At 51.6% G+C, this 19,843-nt stretch overlaps 1 pseudogene; it reads right to left on the bottom strand.

The window, feature by feature from the left end:
• Positions 1 to 466: 466 nt before the first annotated feature.
• LOC116836913 (profilin-2 pseudogene) lies at positions 467 to 898 on the bottom strand (annotated as a pseudogene).
• Between the last annotated feature and the right edge of the window lie 18,945 nt (positions 899 to 19,843).

Here is a 19,843-nt window from a genome sequence, read left to right as displayed (position 1 = left end):
ATCCCTATAGAAAGGCTTTTAATTCTCAGAATTTAAGTATTGTCTGTGTTGACAGAGTCATACTGTTGCAACTCGTATCTCTTATATGGCAAAAAATCAGAATCTAGGGCCTAGGCCCACTAGCTATTGCATTGTCCCCTACAATGAGGATGCTGGAGGAGTGTGCCTTTCTGACAGCCAAAGCTGCAAGCAATTCCTGTTGTTGTTGGGTTGTTCAGGCTCTCAGAAGATCCTTAGTGTGGTGTATGTGCCCCCTCCCCTTGCATAGTAGGTAGGTTTGGCAAATCATTCCATTGGGACTTAACTGCCATAGGATGTTACCATATCTAGCCTTGGAGCCCAGAAGGAATGCACTTAATCAACAGGGTGTTCTAAGGGCTGCTCTGTACCTGAGGGGGTTGTCCTACAGGTACAGGAGTAAAGAGGAACTCGTGACCAGGGGAAGGAGGTCACTCAGGATTTGCCTTTATTGGTGCATTGAGTTCTTAATGTAACGCACCATCTTGAAAGCCTTCAGGTTCAGTGTTCCTCCCTGGATCCCGTCCTGGCCCACCAGGATGAGGCACACTGGATTGGCCAGGGCAACCGTAATGGCATTGGTGCAGGTGTCGCTGTTCTCTTGCTGTTTGGTCCGGAGGTCCATGGTATAATTGTGGGTGTCTGTGTAGAGATTGTCCCGGATCACCAGACACTTGACCCCACCCAGTGTGGCTCCCTTGGTGAGAAGGGTGTCTCTATTCCTATCCAGGAGTGCTTGGATCTCCAGTTGAGTCATGTTTGCCAGAACCCCACCTGGGTGGGCAGCCAGGAGCTGCTGGTGAGCCAAGGAGATCACTGCTGCATCGCAGCACAGCCCGTCTCTCATCAAGCTGCTGATGTACTCCTGCCAGCCTGACATCTTGTGATCTGTGAAGCAATGTGTGCAGCTATGCCTACCTTGCTGACACGGAAAGGTGGAGAGGAAGATTCCTCTTAATGTCTCTGATGGTAAGGAGGTCCCTTGTTCTAACCTCCAGCTTGGTCTCAGAAGGGTAAGGCATACATTCAGTCCATACAGTCTCTTTCCATGAATGAATGACTTATTTCAGGCCAAGCGGCAGAGGAGGCTTTCACTACTGTGACATTGTGCGCTTCCTCCCAAGCACAGTGTAAATCCCTGGTGCTCATCAAATGAGGCTTTAACACCAGATTTCCAGATGCTAAGATCCTGCAGTGTTTTTTCTCATCTGCACTGAGCGACCTCCACCGACACCCCAAGCAGCTGGACCCTGGGTGTGAAGGCTTAGCTGCCCTCCATGGCGTCTGAGCTCAACCCTGGAAACAAGCCAGTGCTATGACGACAATGAGATCATTTCTCCCTGTGATGTCACAGTGCATCCTTACTGATACCTGTCTGGCAAGTTGATTCATCCTTTGCTGTGTATTCAGGACTCTCCTTAATGTTCATTTTTCCCCTCCACCCTACTTGAGAACATGTACAGGTGTAGTTGTCAGGTCCCAATCCACCAGTGCGCTCTAGCTTCTGCATAGGAAACCTTTCTCCAGAGCCAGTGCTTCTGTAGCAGCTTGTACATTGTGGACTTACTCTGTAAGGAAGCACTGCCCCAGAGATCACCAGCCGTTCCACCCTATGGAAAAATGTCCTACTGCAGCTAGCATGCAGGGCTTCTTGGATCCCACCCTCATCAGTTTGTTGCTGTTCTGTCCTACCTGTGTCGGTTTCATCTGTCCAAAGATGCTGGTCTGGGGTGGCAACTCTGTTGCCTCACATCCAATGCTCCTTTGGCTGGGGAAGCTGGATTTTGGAGCAGTGCAGCAGCTAGGGGAAGGAGAGGGCATGGGCCTGGTTTTTGCAAGAAGAGAAGGAGCAACACGCAGGAATTTACAAATGAAAATAGAGGCAGAAGGGGGTTGTGAGCAAATGCCTCATTTATTACATCAGTGGTCCCTAACCTTTTCATCTGACGGGCGCCAGAGGAAGGACCGTGGTGGTGGTCGAGCATCTGCTGAAATTTGGTGGCATTTCGGCGGATGCTCGACCGCCGGCCAGGACGCAGGCGCATTTAGATGCCCCTGCAGGCGCCATGGCCCTGTATTACATAGACAAGCTGGGTGAGGTAATATTTTATTGGACCAACTTCTGTTGGTGAGAGACACAAGCTTTTGAGCTACAGCAAGCTTATTTTCATCTATTACATGTCTGAAGCCTGCAGCTGGTTTCCCTGGGTGTTAGCAGCAATCAGCATTGCAAAGGTGGCATGAAATAGCTAAACTAACTGAGAAGGCAGCAGGGACTGGTCTCCAGACAGCAGCCGAAGCATTCAGTCGGGCTCTGACTGTAGCTAACGGTGAATATGCTTTCTAGCTTTAGCAGCTGGAGTGACTTTCTCTAGCAATCAGGGAAGGGAGGAAGCAGGAGACAAGCCTGAGCCTATCGCTTTCACCGGAATCTGAGGAAGCTTCTTCCAGCAGAGGGCTGGGTTGCAAGTAGGGGAAAGGGAGGGATAAGGGAAGAGTTTGAGATTGCCCTTTCTACCCTGCCTTCTGCAAGCCTGTACCCTGCTGGCAGATGATTTATTAGCAATGGGGAGATGTTGACCCCAGCTGAAGAAGCATGCTGCAAAAAGGCCCTGTCCCCTTGCACAAGCAGCATGTATGCTGCTGTGACCCCAGGCTGGCCATAAGCTGGTGGCCAGCTGTAGAGGGGGTGTGAAGTATTTCCACAGCCACAGAGGGGAGTGTCTCCCTCTCCTAGCCCTGGCTTTCTTCCTGGCAGCACAGAGCTGAGGGTGGAAACAGTCTATTGCTGAAGGACCAGTGCCCTGTCCTAGGAGCTTTAGCCAAGTACCTCCAAGCATGGGAATGGATCTCCATTGGAAGTGCTGCTAGAAGATAGCTAAGGACTGAATGAGCATAGAGGACAAGTCCTATCCTCTCCCACTCAGAGGAGTACACCCATAGAGGCAGTGCAGGCTAGGGATGCACCAGCTCCCACTAGGCATAGATGAGATCTCAACACTGCAGTCATCTGTATAGGCCAACTGGAACTTGATGTAGCTTCCAGTATGACAGCTGTCACCTGCTCCGCCGTGCAGCCACAGTGGTAAGAGTGCTTAGCCAGCCAGCTCTTCTTACATTCCTGCTCTTATTTTCTTTCCCTGGAAATTATTTTCTCTAGCTTAGTGCAAGCCAGGACAGCACCTTCCTTGCCAGCATAATACTTCACCTTGCTCTAGTGTGTGCTCCACAAGGATCTCCAAGCACCTCACAAACACTACTGATGGAGAAACTGAGACAGAGTGCAGCAAAAGCATTTTACCCATGGTCAGAGAGGAGCTGTGTGGCAGATAGGGAGCAAGTATCTAGATCTCCTTGGTCATTGTGTTTATCCTTTAACCACTTGGATCACCCTCTTTCTCCTTTTTCATGTCTGAGCTGTCTTGTGCATAAAATACATCCACTATTGGTACTAAACTGGTGCAGATTATGCATTACTAACTACTAGTGCTCTGTTCCCCATGCACCAGGAGGTATACACCACTCACCTGCTGCACCCTTTCTTCTGAAGCAATGAAACTTCCTTCTTATATAACTGGGCCCAATCCAAGAAGAAGAAATAAATTTCCTCCTTTCATTTAGTCATTTTGCATTGTTGTTTTTGTTGTTGTTAGCTTAGATGTGATTTCTCCCATCCCGTCCCTACCCATCCACCACTGCTCAGCCAGAACTGAGCCAAGGGCTTATAGCCTGCTGCATTCCTCCAGGCCACCATCCTGCTTCCAGTCTGCCCGGAAGGCTGAGAACAGAGTCTACCAGACCATCTTTGCAAGTGATGTTCTCCAGCCCTCTGGCACAGGCAAACTGGACTGACCAGCATGTCAATCCAGCAGTGGCTCCTTCAACATCGGGGCAGTTACCATTACTCCATTAGACATCTTCATCTTCCCCAGGGCAAACATCGGTCCAGCTGGGTGAGTGGTTGCAGCCTCTCCTCCACTGCCTTGAGGCAAAATCACGAGCATCAGAGCCTACCCTTTGGGTTGGCCTGGCCCTACGCTTCAAGCTGCTTTTTACTGCCTATTTCTTTGATGCATCCTTCCACCCTACTGAACCTGCCCATTATGGGTCCCATTTCCTTAGCCTCTTTGTGTATCTGCAGTGACTCCCAGTCTTTCATCATTCTCTAGCTATAGAGTGTGGAGGTTAGAAAGAAACTTCCCCTTGGGCCAGGTTATCCCATAAGTGCCTTCTGCAGAGTATCTTGCATTTTCCTCTGAAGCAGCTGCTGGCTCCTGTCAGAGACTGGAGGAAGGACTAGTTGGCTGCTGGAATTTGATCCAATAGGGTATTTGTTTTGTTCACCCCACTGCAGCTTCTACAGACTTGTACCATCACCCAGTATCTTGCAGCCTCACTACCTGGACAAAGGGGTTTGCCTAGGGCTCTGACATATAACAGGAAGCAACGACATGTCCCCTGGCGGCTGGAAGCAGTGTGGTCTGTGCCAAAACACCGAATGAGATGGAAAAGAGTGTTGGCTCTGGAAGAAACCTCAGCCCTATCCCATAAGAGGGGGAGAGGTTTGGCTTGCCAGGGTAACTATGAAGGGACCACCCCATGCTATAATGCAGGAGAGAGGGGGGTCCTGCTGCAGAAGGGGGAAGTGGTGGCAGTAGGTCAAGCCCCACCTATCCTCAATGGAGTCCCCAGTATCCTACAGCATCTGGGTGATCTGCTTCATCTGCTGCTTGTGGAAGTAGTCAAGTGCGTGCAATATATGGCAATGTCCCTGCACTGCTCCCACAGGTCACTGCGTGAGGTCTTCTGCATCAGCTCCTTCAGATTCACAGCATTGCTGAGGGCAGAGCTGGTGCCTGTGCCAACATGCCAACATGACCATTCTCACCCCCCAGGTTTGGATCCTGATGCCTGTCTCACAGAATATCAGGGTTGGATGGGATTGCAGGAGGTCATCTAGTCCAACACTCTGCTCAAAGCAGGACCAATCCTCATCCAGACGGGGGAAGAGGTGGCACTTTGAAGTGGGTGCTGTGAATGGCTGATCCTTCCCTATGCCCTTGGGTCTCTCTTGCTAATACAGCCATGACTCTCAGCTTTGCTAATCCAGCAGGGCGTGGGAGGGGGGCAGTATCTTCACTCTGGCTTCTACCACTGCTTTACCACTCAGACTAGGGGAAATTTGTAGCTTCCTCAGAGCAGTAACCCACTCAGCCTGGCAAACATAAGTCCATCATTAACCAGTTGGAGGCTGATGCTTTCCCAGATATTTACGTCCTTGGGGACTGTGCAGTTGCTCAGGGCTTGACTAGGGGATAAGATCAAGTCATGGCCCTGGCATGGAGAGAGTCCCAGTCCTGCCTTACCCCAGCTGGTAAATCCCTACCCTATGTGCACCCATCCTGTTGCCATTGGGGCCTGACTCCTTTCTCAAAGTGGGTCACACTGGGCAGGGGTGGGGAGAAAGTGGCCCATGGGTGAGCAGCGGTGGCGGGAATGTGGATCAGCAGGCTGAGGTGGGTGTTTTCCTGAAGGGAGCAGAACCCCAATGACCAACCTTCTGCTTCTGCTGGGGTGAGGGGTTGGCAGCCGCCTGTGGATGTGGTCACTCTTGCTCATCCCACTGTAGCTGGGGTTTTACGGAAGCTGGTGTGGGAGCACAGTGTAGGCCAGGTGTCGGCAACCTATGGCACGCATGCCAAAGGTGGCACACAAGCTGATTTTTGATGGCACGTTGTGGCGGGCTGAGTGGCTCAGCTCACTGCCAGTCTGGAATTCTGGCCGCTGCCCTGTTGCCAGCTGGGTTCTCGGCCACTGGTCCCACTCAGCGCCTGATGCTGGTCTGGGGTCCCACCAGCTGTGCTCAGCCTGCTGCCAGCTGCGGGTTCCACTCACTCAGCCAGTGGGGGGTTGAGTGGCTCAGTCCGCTGCCAGTCTGGGGTGCCGGCCGCACTCAGCCTGCTGCCGATCTGGGGTTCCAGCTCCTGGACGCTTTCCAGTCAGAGTCCCAGCCGCCAGCCCTGCTCAGCCTCTTGCCTGCCTGGGTGAGCAGAATCCCAGGCTGGTAGCAGGCTGAGTGGCTCAGCCTGCTGCTGGTATGGGGTCCCGGCCACCGGCCCCGCTCAGCCCACTGACGATCTGGGTGAATGGAATCCCAGGCCATCAGCGGGCTGAGTGGTGCCGGCAGCTGGGTCCTCAGACCAGCAGCAGACCGAGCCACTCAGCCTGCTGCTGGTCTGAGGTCCCGGCCACCGGCCCCGCTCAGCCCACTGCTGGTTGAGTGAATGGAACCCCAGACCAGCAGTGGGCTGAGCAGGGCCAGGAGCTGGATCCCAGACCGGCAGCAGACTGAGCAGGGCTGGAATCCCAGACAAGGATCCCAGGCAAGGATCACACTAAATTGATAAGATCTGCATTTTAATTTTATTTTAAATGCAGCTTCTTAAATATTTTAAAAACCTTACTTACTTTAAATACAATAGTTTATTTATATAATATAGACATAGAGAGATACCTTCTACAAATGTTAAAATGTATTACTGGCACATGAAACCTTAAATTACAGTGAACTTGGCACACCACTTCTGAAAGGTTGCCGACCCTTGGTGTAGGCTATCCATTGCACGATGCATGCTCATCCCTGCTTACGCATCTACCCAGCCTCCCACTTCTTGGGCTGCTCCTCTGGTTGGGGGGAACTTTTGTATTGTCAATGCAAGTTGTTTCCTTCTCCTCATCTGCCACTCGCAGGTTGGTGACTCTTGGACCGTGGGCATCTTGCCTTTTAGGAGACCGTGACCCTTGCCAGGCAACAGGTCTATGCTGAAGAGAGCAGAGAACGGCCTCTTGAGCACAATGCAGAAGGATCAAAGTGCAGAGACTCATATTTTCTCTGGCCAGAATGAGCTTCAGAATATCTTTCTGCTGCCTCAGCATCTGTGGGGAGAGAGGAGGACAGGGTGCGAGTGTCGGGACGCAGAGGGTGGGTGCTGGGGTTGGGAAGGTGTTTTCTTACAGGTAAACCGATCTGGAAGGTGACAGGCGACATTCTCAGGATGGCAGGTTCCACGTCATGCAGTCTGTTGCTCAGCACTATCCTCTTCAACACAATCAGACACGCAGGTTAGGTGTTGCCAGTTGCAGCCTCTGCATCTGGTGGGAAGTGCTGCGATTTGATCTGCTGCAGCTCCCCCTAGAGGTAACAAACTGGTCCAACAAAGCACCAAGCTAGGTACAAAGAGGAAACCAAAAACACTCGCTAGGCTTCCAACAACAGTATTGCCAACCCCAAATGCTCAAAAATCATGTTAAACTCACCAAAATTCATAAGATTGACTTTAAAATCATAAAATTATGTAAAAATAATAGATTAGGTGTTCTTTTTATTTGTTTTATGCTTTTTGAACCTTGAGGGTGCACTGAGGTCACATTTTTAAGCTTTGTGCACAGCCATGAGAGCTAGAAACTTATTTTTCTTTAAGAATGAAGGCTGAAATCATCACGTCCACTTGACTCCAGGAGCTGGGGCTTTAAGGAAAACAATCATTATTATGAGAGTCATGACAAAATCATGAGCATTGCCAACACTGCAACAACTTCCCTCTTCCCTGTCTGCTGGTACCTGGCACTCAGATCTGCTTTCCAGCCCATCCCAGAGGCTCATGAACTGGGCTTTAATCATGGCATTGGCTTCATGGTCAGCGCTGGAACAGTTCTGCAGAAAGGAGCCTGTTGGGGACAGGAGCACAGGTACAATACTATAGCTGGAGCTCCAGCCTCATCCTGCCTCCCATCCCCCTGCACCACTGACAACCTTACCCAGCACTTCATCCTGACTCCCCTAATTTCCCCCCTCTGCAAAAGTGATGCCATGGTGCCTAGACGAGCATCTATTCTAGGATATCAGTATGGGGTCAGGAGACCCAGGCTCTAGTCCCATCTGAGCTGGCTCTGCCATGGATTCAGTATATGAATTTGGGTGAGATGCATTCCCTCTCTGGGCCTCAGTTTCCCATCTGTAAAAGGAGCTAATTATATCCCCTCTATACAGCAGTCTGAGAGCAATAGGTGAAAAGAGTGATCTAACGGGCTGTTACTGTAGCATCAGATCCTGCAGGCATAGCAACCCTTTGCTTCCAGCCCCCTGAGAGGCAGCATGGTTCTCTGGTCTGAGCCTAGGAGCTAGTATTCCTGGGTTCTAATTCCAGTTTTGCCACTGCCTTTCTGTGGCCTTGGTCAAGTCATTTAATCTCTATTCATCTGCTCCCTGTTTACCTATTTCATCAGTGAGGACGATGCAGGGCTGGATCTTGGTGATCAGTAAGAAAACAGTTGCTGTGAGCTTCTGTGGTTCCCTGTACCACCTGTCAGCCAGGGAAGATGCCTGCAGGTGTATAAACTGGCAACCTGAGCCTACACGATTGCCTTGGCAAAATGGGTCTTCCCCTTGCCAGGGGAGCCATACAGAAGACCCTGCAGGGGGAGATACATCAACACCGCCTCACAAGCTGCCCTTTCCCATCTCTGAAACCCCACTCTTACCAGGCTAAAATCCCAAAGAAGTGCTCAGCTAATTGGGCCCCATCTGACCATGCCAGAACCAGGAGGGGAAGGGAGCTACACTGCCTCTTAATCAAACAGATTCCTACCTAGATGCTCTCCTTGTTTGCATTGGATAGGCAGGTCCCTCTCCCAGGGCAGAATGCTCTGCTGCTACTAGAGATGTCCCAGACTAGTGGGGATCCTTGGGACTGTTATCAGCCTGAGTGAACATCAGGCCTTGGGGGTGAATGGATGTCCCACTCAGCCTTGCCTCCTTTGGCAGGCAAGAGTGGCTCTGTGCAGAGAACTGATGGATCTTCATTGATTAAAACCCCACCAGTGGAGGAAGGGAAGGGTCCATTCCTGACCTTGCCTCAGAGCTCAGGCTCCTGTTAGTTCATCCTTAGTTTGAGTGTGAGGAAAACAAGGCACTTTTCTGTCCCCTCCCTACCTGACCTATCACCTAATCAATTCATTTACATTTCCCCATAGACAGCTACACTTTGATTTATCATTTACCTTTTTTTAAAAAAACAGTTCTTTCCAAAAAGATGATTATAGCTGAGCATGAATAGCTGGTAATTGGGATTATAAATAGCGTGTGGGTGATTCATTATTGATTATATGGGGGGGGAAATTATGGAAGAATTCCTCCCTCTATCTGTTCCATCTCTCAGCATGCTGCCACCTCCTTATTCTGGGTCCAGTGAGGAAAGCTTCCTCATCTTATTGCTATCCCACCTATCATTATGATCTTTTAGTCCCAATTAAACAAAAGGCCTATGAAGCTTTCAACATCCCAGTCCATAAAAGCCAAAGGTGCAGGGGGATTTAGGTTTGCTCCAGATAGATCCTGCCTCTCCCCAAAAAAATCCAAAGTGTGAGTAGATCAATTTACCCTCACTAAGAACTGCATGCAGCGTATTCTATTTCTTAAGGGGGAATAAAGGGCAGAATTTCCATTTAACTCTAGTATGATTTCAAATTAAAGGTACTGGATTGTGACATTTTGTTTCCTGTAGATATAACTGTAAACCTGTAAGCTATTTCTTTTTGTGTACAGTAAAACACAGGTTGAAAATCTTTTGCCTAGAAGATTTATTTAGATCTCTATGGATAAAAAGAATAACCTTAAGAACACACTACACTGATGTGTTGACAGCACTTCAGCCCATTTCAGTGAGCAGGTAATTCCCTTTCTGATGCCCATGCAGGGGATATCTATTTACACTGGAAACTTTTGCTGTATCTTTTGCCCGTACTGGCCCAGATCCTCAAAGGTATTTAGCCATCATGGGAGTGAGGGGCCTAAAAGCCTTGGAGGATCTGGACTGCTGTCTCTTGGCTTCTCTTTCCCATCAGTGGAGTCCATATGTGTAAATGGGAAATCGCTTTAAGGCTGAGAGAGGCCCAACTCCTCCCTGGGCTGGTGATGGGCTCTGCCAAAGTGCCCGGCATGGCACTGTGGTGCTGGGGATGAGGGAAGCCAGGGTGGGCTTGGTACCAGAGCCTGGGCAGCAGGGATGGGGCCAGGCTTGGCGCTGTGGGGAAGCAGGTGCAGGTTGGCTCTGTGAGCTGGTGAGGAACAGCAGAGGATGGTTTGGTCCCCACCTCCCGATAGGAAGAGACCAGGGTGGGCGCAGTGTAGGGGCTGCAGTGGGAAATGGCCTGCGAGGTGAGCTCTGCCCCTTGCACCTCCGCGACCAGCTCTGCTCAGCACAGGCCCTGCTGCCACCACAGCACCAGGCACCAAAACAGCCCTGAGCACAAGAGCTGGATGGAGCCCACACGGGGAACCAGGGTGCGGGACTCGGGCTGGGCAGGAATGGGTTCGAGAGGCCAGGCCGGGGCTTAGCGTTAGAGGATAGTGGGTGCCAACTGTGAGGCGGCACTGAGAGAGAACCTCTGAGGCAGCATGAGCCGGGACAAGGCACAGGGGCAGAGGGCCACATGCCCAGGCGGGGGCCCTGGTCTTCGAAGCACTGACGCTGCTCCAGGCCCTCAGCGAAGGGAGAGCCCAATGGGGAGAAGGGGCAGAGAGAGGTAACCCCAGCACTCAGAGCCACCGACAGAACCATGCAGGAACCCCCTAACCGGGAGCATCAGGAAGGTTGGTGCCAGATGGAACAAGCACCACAGACGGGGCAGGGGAGCTCAGACCAGGCTCCCTTATGGGGGCAGAGCTATGGGTTTGCAACTGAGTCAGGAAGGGGTGGAAGTGCCATGAGGAGGGGCGTGAAAAGCAGCGCAAGGTGCTGCCTGAGAAAGAGGAGTGAGTGGCCGGGTTGTGAGGTGACAGGAGGCGCAAAGGTGAGGCTGGAACGAGATGGCAGGAAGCAACTGGGCTCTGGCGGGAAGCTCTGAGGTGGCGGGAGCCAGAACGTGGGTTGGTAAAGAGCGATGCAGGGCACTGAGGCAGGAGGCACTGAAGTTGCTGCAGAGCAGGAAGGGATGATGCTGAGGGGGTAGGAGGAGGCTGGGAAAAATCCAGAGAGGGGGTATGAGTGGAGAGAGGGGCTGGGCTTGAGGCAGGAAGCACTTAGGTAACTTGAGGAAGGGGTTGGGGATTGTCTGATGGGGCACCAGAGGGCAGGGCTCCAGCCAGGCACGGAATGGTCAGGGCATGAAGGGAGTTCATGTTCAGGTGGGAAATGCCGATGTCACTGGATGGGGTGAAGAAGGGAATTTAAGGCAGCAGGCTGGGCAAAGACCTGAGGTGGCATGAGTTGGGGGATGGGGCTCGGGCTGAGGGAGGTAAAGATCTGAGGTAGATCAAGTGAGGTAGGGGGGAGTGCTCAGGTGATGCTGGAGTAGGGTTCAGGGACTGGGCGGGAAAGGCTGAGGTGGTGCCGGAGAAGGGGCTCAGGGACTGGGCAAGAAAGGCTGAGGTGACACCAGAGGAGGGTTCAGAGCCTGGGCAGGAAAGGCTGAGGTGATGACAGAGGAGGGGCTCTGGGACTGGGCAGAAAAGGCTGAGGTGATGTTGGAGGAGGGGCTCAGGATCCGGGCGGGAAAGTCTAAGGTGATGCTAGAGGAGGGGCTCAGAGCCTGGGTGGGAAAGGCTGAGGTGACTCCGGAGGAGGAGCTCAGGGTCTGGGCAGGAAAGGCTGATGTGATACCAGAGAAGGGGCTCAGAGCCTGGGTGAGAAAAGCTGAGGTGACGACAGCGGAGGGGCTCAGGGACTGGGCGGGAAAGGCTGAAGTGACACTGGAGGGGGCTCAGGGCAGGGGTGGCTCCAGGCCCACGGGGGACGCTCTGTCGGCGCCATGAGGCCGGCAGGCAGGCTGCCCTCGGCAGCTTGTCTGCGCAGGGTCCACTGGTCCCGCGGCTTCGGTGAACCTCCTGCAGGCGTGCCTGCGGAGGGTCTGCTGGTCCCGTGGCTTCGGCGGGACCAGCAGACCCTCTGCAGGCAAACTGCCGGAGGCAGCCTGCCTGCCGCGCTTGGGGTAGCAAAATCCCTAGAGCCGCCCCTGGCTCAGGGCCAGGGCAGGAAAGGTTGAGGTGACACTGAAGGAGGGGCTCAGGGTGTGGGCGGGAAAGGCTGAGATGACACCAGAGGAGGCTCTCAGAGTCCAGGCGGGAAAGGCTGAGGTGATGCTGGAGGAGGGGCTCAGGGTCTGTGCGGGAAAGGCTGAGGTGACTGCGGAAGAGGGGCTCAGGATCTGGGCAGGAAAGGCTGAGGTGACACCAGAGGAGGGTCTCAGGGTCCATGTGGGAAAGGCTGAGGTGATGCTAGAGGGGAGGCTCAGAGCCTGGGCGGGAAAGGCTGAGGGGACTCCGGAGGAGGGGCTCAGGGTCCGGGTGGGAAAGGCTGAGGTGATGCTAGAGGGGAGGCTCAGTGTCTGGGTGGGAAAGGCTGAGGTAATGCTAGAGGGGAGGCTCAGAACCTGGGTGGGGAAGGCTGAAGTGACTCCAGAGGAGGGGCTCAGGGTCCGGGTGGGAAAGGCTGAGGTTACGCTGGAGGAGAGGTTCAGAGCTTGGGCGGGAAAGGCTGAGGGCCACGATTGGGGTGACGGGCATGAGTGAGTGAGTGACACCAGAGGAGGGGTTCAGGGTCTGGGCAGGAAAGGCTGAGGTGATATTGGAGGAGGGGCTCAGGGCCAGGACTGGAAAGATTGAGGTGACACCAGAGGAGGGGCTCAGGGTCTGGGCAGGAAACACTGAGGTGATGCCGAAGGAGGGGCTCAGAGTCCGGATGGGAAAGGCTGAGGTGATGCTGGAGGAGGGGCTCAAAGTCTGGGCAGGAAAGTCTGAGGTGATGCTAGAGGGGAGGCTCAGAGCCTGGGTGGGGAAGGCTGAGGTGACTCCAGAGGAGGGGCTCAGGGTCCGGGTGGGAAAGGCTGAGGTTATGCTGGAGGAGAGGTTCAGAGCCTGGGCAGGAAAGGCTGAGGGCCCCGATTGGGGTGACGGGCATGAGTGAGTGAGTGAGTGACACCAGAGGAGGGGTTCAGGGTCTGGGCAGGAAAGGCTGAGGTGATATTGGAGGAAGGGCTCAGGGCCAGGACTGGAAAGGTTGAGGTGACACTGGAGGAGGGGCTCAGGGTCTGGGCAGGAAAGGCTGAGGTGATACCAGAGAAGGGGCTCAGAGCTTGGGCAGGAAAGGCTGAGGTGACATTGGAGGAGGAGCTCAGGGACTGGGCAGGAAAGGTTGAGGTGACATTGGAGGAGGGACTCAGGGTCTGGGCCGCGAAGGCTGAGGTGATGCTGGAGGAGAGGTTCAGAGCCTGAGCGAGAAAGGCTGAGGTGATGCTGGAGGAGGGGCTCAGAGCCTGGGCGGGAAAGGCTGAGGTGACACTGGAGGATGCTCAGGGCAGGAAAGGTTGAGGCGACACTGGAGGAGGGGCTCAGGGTCCAGGCGGGAAAGGCTGAGGTGACTCCGGAGGAGGGGCTCAGGGTCCAGGCAGGAAAGGCAGAGGTGACTCCGGAGGAGGGGCTCAGGGTCCAGGTGGGAAAGGCTGAGGTGATGCTGGAGGAGTGGCTCAGGGTCCGGGCGGGAAAGGCTGAAGTGATTCTGGAGGAGGGGCTCAGGTTCTGGGCGGGAAAGGCTGAAGTGATGCTAGAGGGGCTCAGGGACTAGGCGGGAAAGGCTGAGGTGATGCTGGAGAAGGGGCTCAGGGACTGGGCGAGAAAGGCTGAGGTGAAGCCAAAGGAGGGCTCAGACCCTGGGCAGGAAAGGCTGAGGTGATACCAGAGGAGGGAAATCTAAACACTGTGGAAATGCTCATGTTTTTCCATGACTTACTTGGAGTGAAGAGACTCTGCATTGATTTTAGGAAAAATAAAATGTATCAGTACCTATAATACGCTTAGAATAATTACATTATTATTATTACAGCCTAATTAATGGTGCAATAAAGGGTTTTTCATAGAAATCATAATTAAATAACTGACTTTTGAGAGGAGAACTTGGGACTTCTTCTAATATCTGTCTTCTACTATATCATTCTATTTCCAGAAATTCCAAACACAAGATGAACAAAGTGTCTGAGAAATGTCAAGCAAAGAGAAGGAAAGAGGACAACTCACTGAAAATGGAGGAAAAGGAAAGGGACTCCAGGCACAGTAACCTCCCTGTAATCAGATCTCAGGTCATGTAATGACACTGTACGGGCATCTCGAGCCTTTTAATACCTTGCACAGCGTGACCGCCCTGTAATCAGGGTCCAGGTCTGTGCTGTTTTCTCCTTTTGACATTGTGCTCCGTTAGCTGGCTAGTAAGAGTGACTGCCCTGTAATCAGGGTGCAAGTCACCTCCTCCCCTTGCTTTCGAGGGGCATTGAGCTCTTTGGTAACTTGAGCAATGTGACCGCCCTGTAACTAGGGTCCGAGTCTCTGCCCATTTGCTCGTTTGGCATTACGCCTTGTTGTGGCCCTCTAGTCAGGATGACAACCCTGTAATCAGGGTACAAGTCATCTTCCTTTTGCTTCTGGGGGATGCTGAGCTCTTTGGAACCCTGAGTCATGGGACTCACGTCCCTGTACTTTGGAGTCAGGGCGCTGCCATCTTGCTGTTCTGACAGTCTAGTCACCGTGACCAACTCTAATTTGGGTGCGTGTCACAAGTTGCTGTAGTATGGGAAGTACTCAGCCCTTTGATACCTTGTGGAGCGTGACGTCCCTGTAATTCGGGGTCTGGTCTCTGCCCTTTTGCTCCCTGGCTTTATGCACCTTTATCTTTCTAATCGGAATGACCACCCCATAATTTGGGTGCAGGTCAAATCCCTCTCATTTATCAGGGATTAGGGTTAGTTTAGGGTCCTTAGGAGTGTGACCGCCCTGTAATCAGGGTTCAGGTCTAAAGTTGTCTTCTGTCATTATCCTCTTTAATTCAGCTAGTCAGAGTGACCACCTTGTAATCAAGGTGAGAGTCACAATCCCCTCACTTATGGGAGCTACTGATGTCTTTCTTACTTGAGCCATGTGACCTCCCTGTAACTAGGGGTCAGGTCTCTGTCTTTTGCTCTTTTAGGGGATTGGGTCTTGTTCTCAGCCTGGTCAGTATGACTGCCCAGTAATTAGGGTGCAGGTCATGTGCCTCTTATTTAGGGAGGACTAGATTCCCCTTAATGCATTGGGCTGAGTAACCACCCTGTAAGTAGGGTCTCCTCCTTTTCTCTTACTTGTGATGTATTTTCCATTAATCGGCTAGCCCGAGGGACCGCCCTGTAAGAAGGTTCAGGTCCTTTTCCCTTTGGCTCCTTTGGGTTGCTGCGCTAGTCACTTGGACCCCACACTGTAATCAGGGTGCAGGTCTTGTCCCTTTCCCTTTTTTTATTTTTATTTTTTTTTGAAGGGAGGAAGATTGGTCGAGTTTAACTCTGTGGGTCGAGTGACCTGTTGCCATGAGCTCTCTTTCTGTTCTGGGAAGTCCCCCTTTCTTTTGTATGGATGTGTTTGAGAGAGCACGTGATACAAGTGAGTGTGCAAGCTTTGTAATTTTTAGTTAGTTATTTTCATTTTTTTTAGTTAAATCGCTGCAGCGCTTTTTCTTTACTCTTCTCAGAACTGGAAAAAGAGCTCAAAGTCTATTAATGTATTTATCCTCCTCCTCCCCACAAAAGGGAAGAGTAAGGGCTCAGATGTAATCTTTTAGTGCCTTTGACAGTGTGACCACCCTGTAAACAGGGATCTGGTCTCTCCATTTAAGCTGAGTTCCTTATAGTGGGCTGATGACAATGATTGGCCTTTAAAGAGGCGGATTTAGCTCAGGTGCTTGTGACTCACAGGAAGTACAGCATCCCCTAGTACTTGGGCAGCGTGGCCACCCTATATCGAGGGTTCAGGTGTCTGCCTTTCGTTCTTTTGCCACCATGCTACTTCAGCCGGTTGGTTTGAGTCCTGACCCTGTAATGAAGGGATTGTTTGTGTCCTTCTGCCTTCTGGGGGGATATTGAGCTCTGTGGAACCCTGAGTAGTGTGACCACCCTGTAACTAGGGTCCAGGTCTTTGCCACTTGCTCATTTGGCATTACGCCGTACACTGGCCAACTAGTCAGCATGATAGCCCTGTAATCAGGGCGCATGTCACAAATATCTACAGAATGGGACATACTGAGTCCTTTGCTAGTTTGAGGAGCTTGACCTTCCTGTAATTCAGGTTACGGTCTCTGCTATTTGGCTAATCCCAGCCACCAGCTTCTAATCAGGGTACAGGTTGCATCCCTCTTTTGAAATCTGTGGAATTGGAACCATTTCAGTAACATGGGCAGTTTGACCTCCCTGTAACTAGGGTTTGGTCTCTGAGGCCCTTTGGGTCTCTTGGCTTTGTGCTTTCTTCACAGCCTCAGGCGGGTGACCGCCCTGTAATCAGGGATCTGGTCTTGGCCCTCTATTCCCTTGGCACTAGGTCAAGTGTAGCCCACTGGTCTGAATGAGCACCCTGTAAACAGGGTACAGGTCTCATTAGACACTATTTATGGTGCCCCCATGAGACTGTGTCCAGAGTCCTGGCCCTTTGCACTGCGCTTCCAACTTGCCTGGAATTGTGCAGCCAAGTCTTCTGCTTTTTGCTCTGCTTACTGTGCTCTTGGAGATCCGACATCCTGCTGCTGTTGCTGGTGAGCCCAGAAAGGGAGGGTCCCATGGACAAAGTTTTGGACTAAGTCAGTCCAGGCAGCATACCTTGGGACATTGACTTTGGAATACTTGTCCATTAATTCCATACTGCCCTTACTCATTTAATTCCTCTTGATTTAGTATGGAGTCCACCTGGTGTAATAGTTGTCAAGGGGAAATCTGGAGACTGTGCCTCTGAAGGAGGATATGTCTGGTATTTTTGTCACCCTGTGGAGTTTGGAAGAAGGGGAAAGCCTTATGGAATTGTCTGAGCACCGTATAGAACTGTCTTGAAGCTAAATATCCAGACTGTCTCTGACCCGGAAAACAATACTGTATTAGTAATTTATGTTCAGTTTGTGTCAGGGATGCGGAGTTGTCGTAAGGGCTTCTGACTTACACACGCCTGTTTGCTCTCGCTCTCTCTCTTTCAGGCAGCTCTGAGCACAAGTGGACAAGAAGGAAGTGTCAGAAACGTCAAGCAAAGAGGAAGAAAGAGGACAAGTCACTGAAGATAGAGGAGAAGGAAATGGACTCTAGGCACAGTAATCTTCCTGTATCAGGCCTCAGGTCATGTAATGACACTGTACGGGCATCTCGAGCCTTTTAATACCTTGCGCAGCGTGACCGCCCTGTAATGAGGGTCCAGGTCTGTGCTGTTTTCTCCTTTTGACATTGTGCTTTGTTAGCTGGCTAGTGAGAGTGACTTCCCTGTAATCAGGGTGCAAGTCACCTCCCCCTCGCTTTCGAGGGACATTGAGCTCTTTATTAACTTGAGCAATGTGACCGCCCTGTAACTAGGGTCCGGGTCTCTGCCCACTTGCTCATTTGGCATTACACCATACATTGGCCGACTGGTCAGCATGACAGCCCTGTAATTAGGGAGCATGTCACAAATATCTATAGAATGGGACATATTGAGTTCTTTGGTACTTTGAGGAGCTTGACCTTCCTGTAATTCAGGTTACAGTCTCTGCTAATTGGCTAATCCCAGCAACCACCCTGTAATCGGGGTACAGGTTGAATCTCTCTTTTGAAATCTTTGGAATTAGAACCATTTCAGTAACATGGGCAGTTTGACCTCCCTGTAACTAGGGTTTGATCTCCAAGGCCCTTTGGGTCTCTTGGCATTGTGCTTTCTTCACAGCCCCAGGTGGGTGACCGCCCTGTAATCAGGGATCTGGTCTTGGCCCTCTATTCCCTTGGCAGGAGGTCAAGTGCAGCCCACTGATCTGTATGAACACCCTGTAAACAGGGTACAGGTCTCATTAGACACTATTTATGGTGCCCCCATGAGACTGTGTCCAGAGTCCTGGCCCTTCGCACTGCGCTTCCAACTTGCCTGGAATTGTGCAGCCAAGTCTCCTGCTTTCTGCTCCTCTTACTGTGCTCTTGGATCCAACATCCTGCTCCTGTTGCTGGTAAGTTCAAAAAGGGATGGTCCCATAGACAAAGTTTTGGGCTAAGTCAGTCCAGGTAGCATACTTGGGACATTGACTTTGGAATACTTGTTCCTTAATTCCATACTGCCCTTACTCATCTAATTCCTCTTGATTTAGTATGGAGCCTGCCTAGTGTAATAGTCGTCGAGGGGAAATCTGGAGACTGTGCCTCTGGAGTAGTATGAGTTTAGTATTATTGTCACCCAGTGGGGCTCGGGAGAAGGGGAAAGTCCTTATGGAACTGTCTGAGGACCGCATAGAACTATGTTGGAGCTGAATAACCAGGCTGTCTCAGACTGGAAAACAATACTGCATCAGTAGTTTATGCTCAGTTTGTGTCAGGGATGCAGAGTTGTCATAAGGGCTCCTGACTTACACACGACTGTTGGCTCCCTCTCTGTTTCAGGCAGCTCCAAGCACAAGTGTACGAGAAGGAAGTGTCAGGAATGTCAAGCAAAGATGAGGAAAGAGGACAACTCACTGAAGATGGAGGAGAAGGAAAGGGACTCTGGACACAGTAACCTCCCTTTATCAAGCCTCAGGTCATGTAATGACACTGTACGGGCATCTCGAGCCTTTTAATACCTTACGCAGCATGACCGCCCTATAATCAGGGTCCAGGTCTATGCTGTTTTCTCCTTTTGACATTGTGCTCCGTTAGCTGGCTAGTCAGAGTGACTGCCCTGTAATCAGGGTGCAAGTCACCTCCTCCCCTTGCTTTCGAGGGGCATTGAGCTCTTTGGTAACTTGAGCAATGTGACCGCCCTGTAACTAGGGTCCGAGTCTCTGCCCATTTGATCGTTTGGCATTACGCCTTGTTGTGGCCCTCTAGTCAGGATGACAACCCTGTAATCAGGGTACAAGTCATCTTCCTTTTGCTTCTGGGGGATGCTGAGCTCTTTGGAACCCTGAGTCATGGGACTCACGTCCCTGTACTTTGGAGTCAGGGCGCTGCCATCTTGCTGTTCTGACAGTCTAGTCACCGTGACCAACTCTAATTTGGGTGCGTGTCACAAGTTGCTGTAGTATGGGAAGTACTCAGCCCTTTGATACCTTGTGGAGCGTGACGTCCCTGTAATTCGGGGTCTGGTCTCTGCCCTTTTGCTCCCTGGCTTTATGCACCTTTATCTTTCTAATCGGAATGACCACCCCATAATTTGGGTGCAGGTCAAATCCCTCTCATTTATCAGGGATTAGGGTTAGTTTAGGGACCTTAGGAGTGTGACCGCCCTGTAATCAGGGTTCAGGTCTAAAGTTGTCTTCTGTCATTATCCTCTTTAATTCAGCTAGTCAGAGTGACCACCTTGTAATCAAGGTGAGAGTCACAATCCCCTCACTTAAGGGAGCTACTGATGTCTTTCTTACTTGAGCCATATGACCTCCCTGTAACTAGGGGTCAGGTCTCTGTCTTTTGCTCTTTTAGGGGATTGGGTCTTGTTCTCAGCCTGGTCAGTATGACTGCCCAGTAATTAGGGTGCAGGTCATGTGCCTCTTATTTAGGGAGGACTAGATTCCCCTTAATGCATTGGGCTGAGTAACCACCCTGTAAGTAGGGTCTCCTCCTTTTCTCTTACTTGTGATGTATTTTCCATTAATCGGCTAGCCCGAGGGACCGCCCTGTAAGAAGGTTCAGGTCCTTTTCCCTTTGGCTCCTTTGGGTTGCTGCGCTAGTCACTTGGACCCCACACTGTAATCAGGGTGCAGGTCTTGTCCCTTTCCCTTTTTTTATTTTTATTTTTTTTTGAAGGGAGGAAGATTGGTCGAGTTTAACTCTGTGGGTCGAGTGA

The sequence above is a fragment of the Chelonoidis abingdonii genome, chromosome 2 (genome assembly GCF_003597395.2).
Source record: "Chelonoidis abingdonii isolate Lonesome George chromosome 2, CheloAbing_2.0, whole genome shotgun sequence".
Lineage (NCBI taxonomy): Eukaryota > Metazoa > Chordata > Testudines > Testudinidae > Chelonoidis > Chelonoidis abingdonii.
This window is presented reverse-complemented; position numbering and strand designations above follow the sequence as displayed.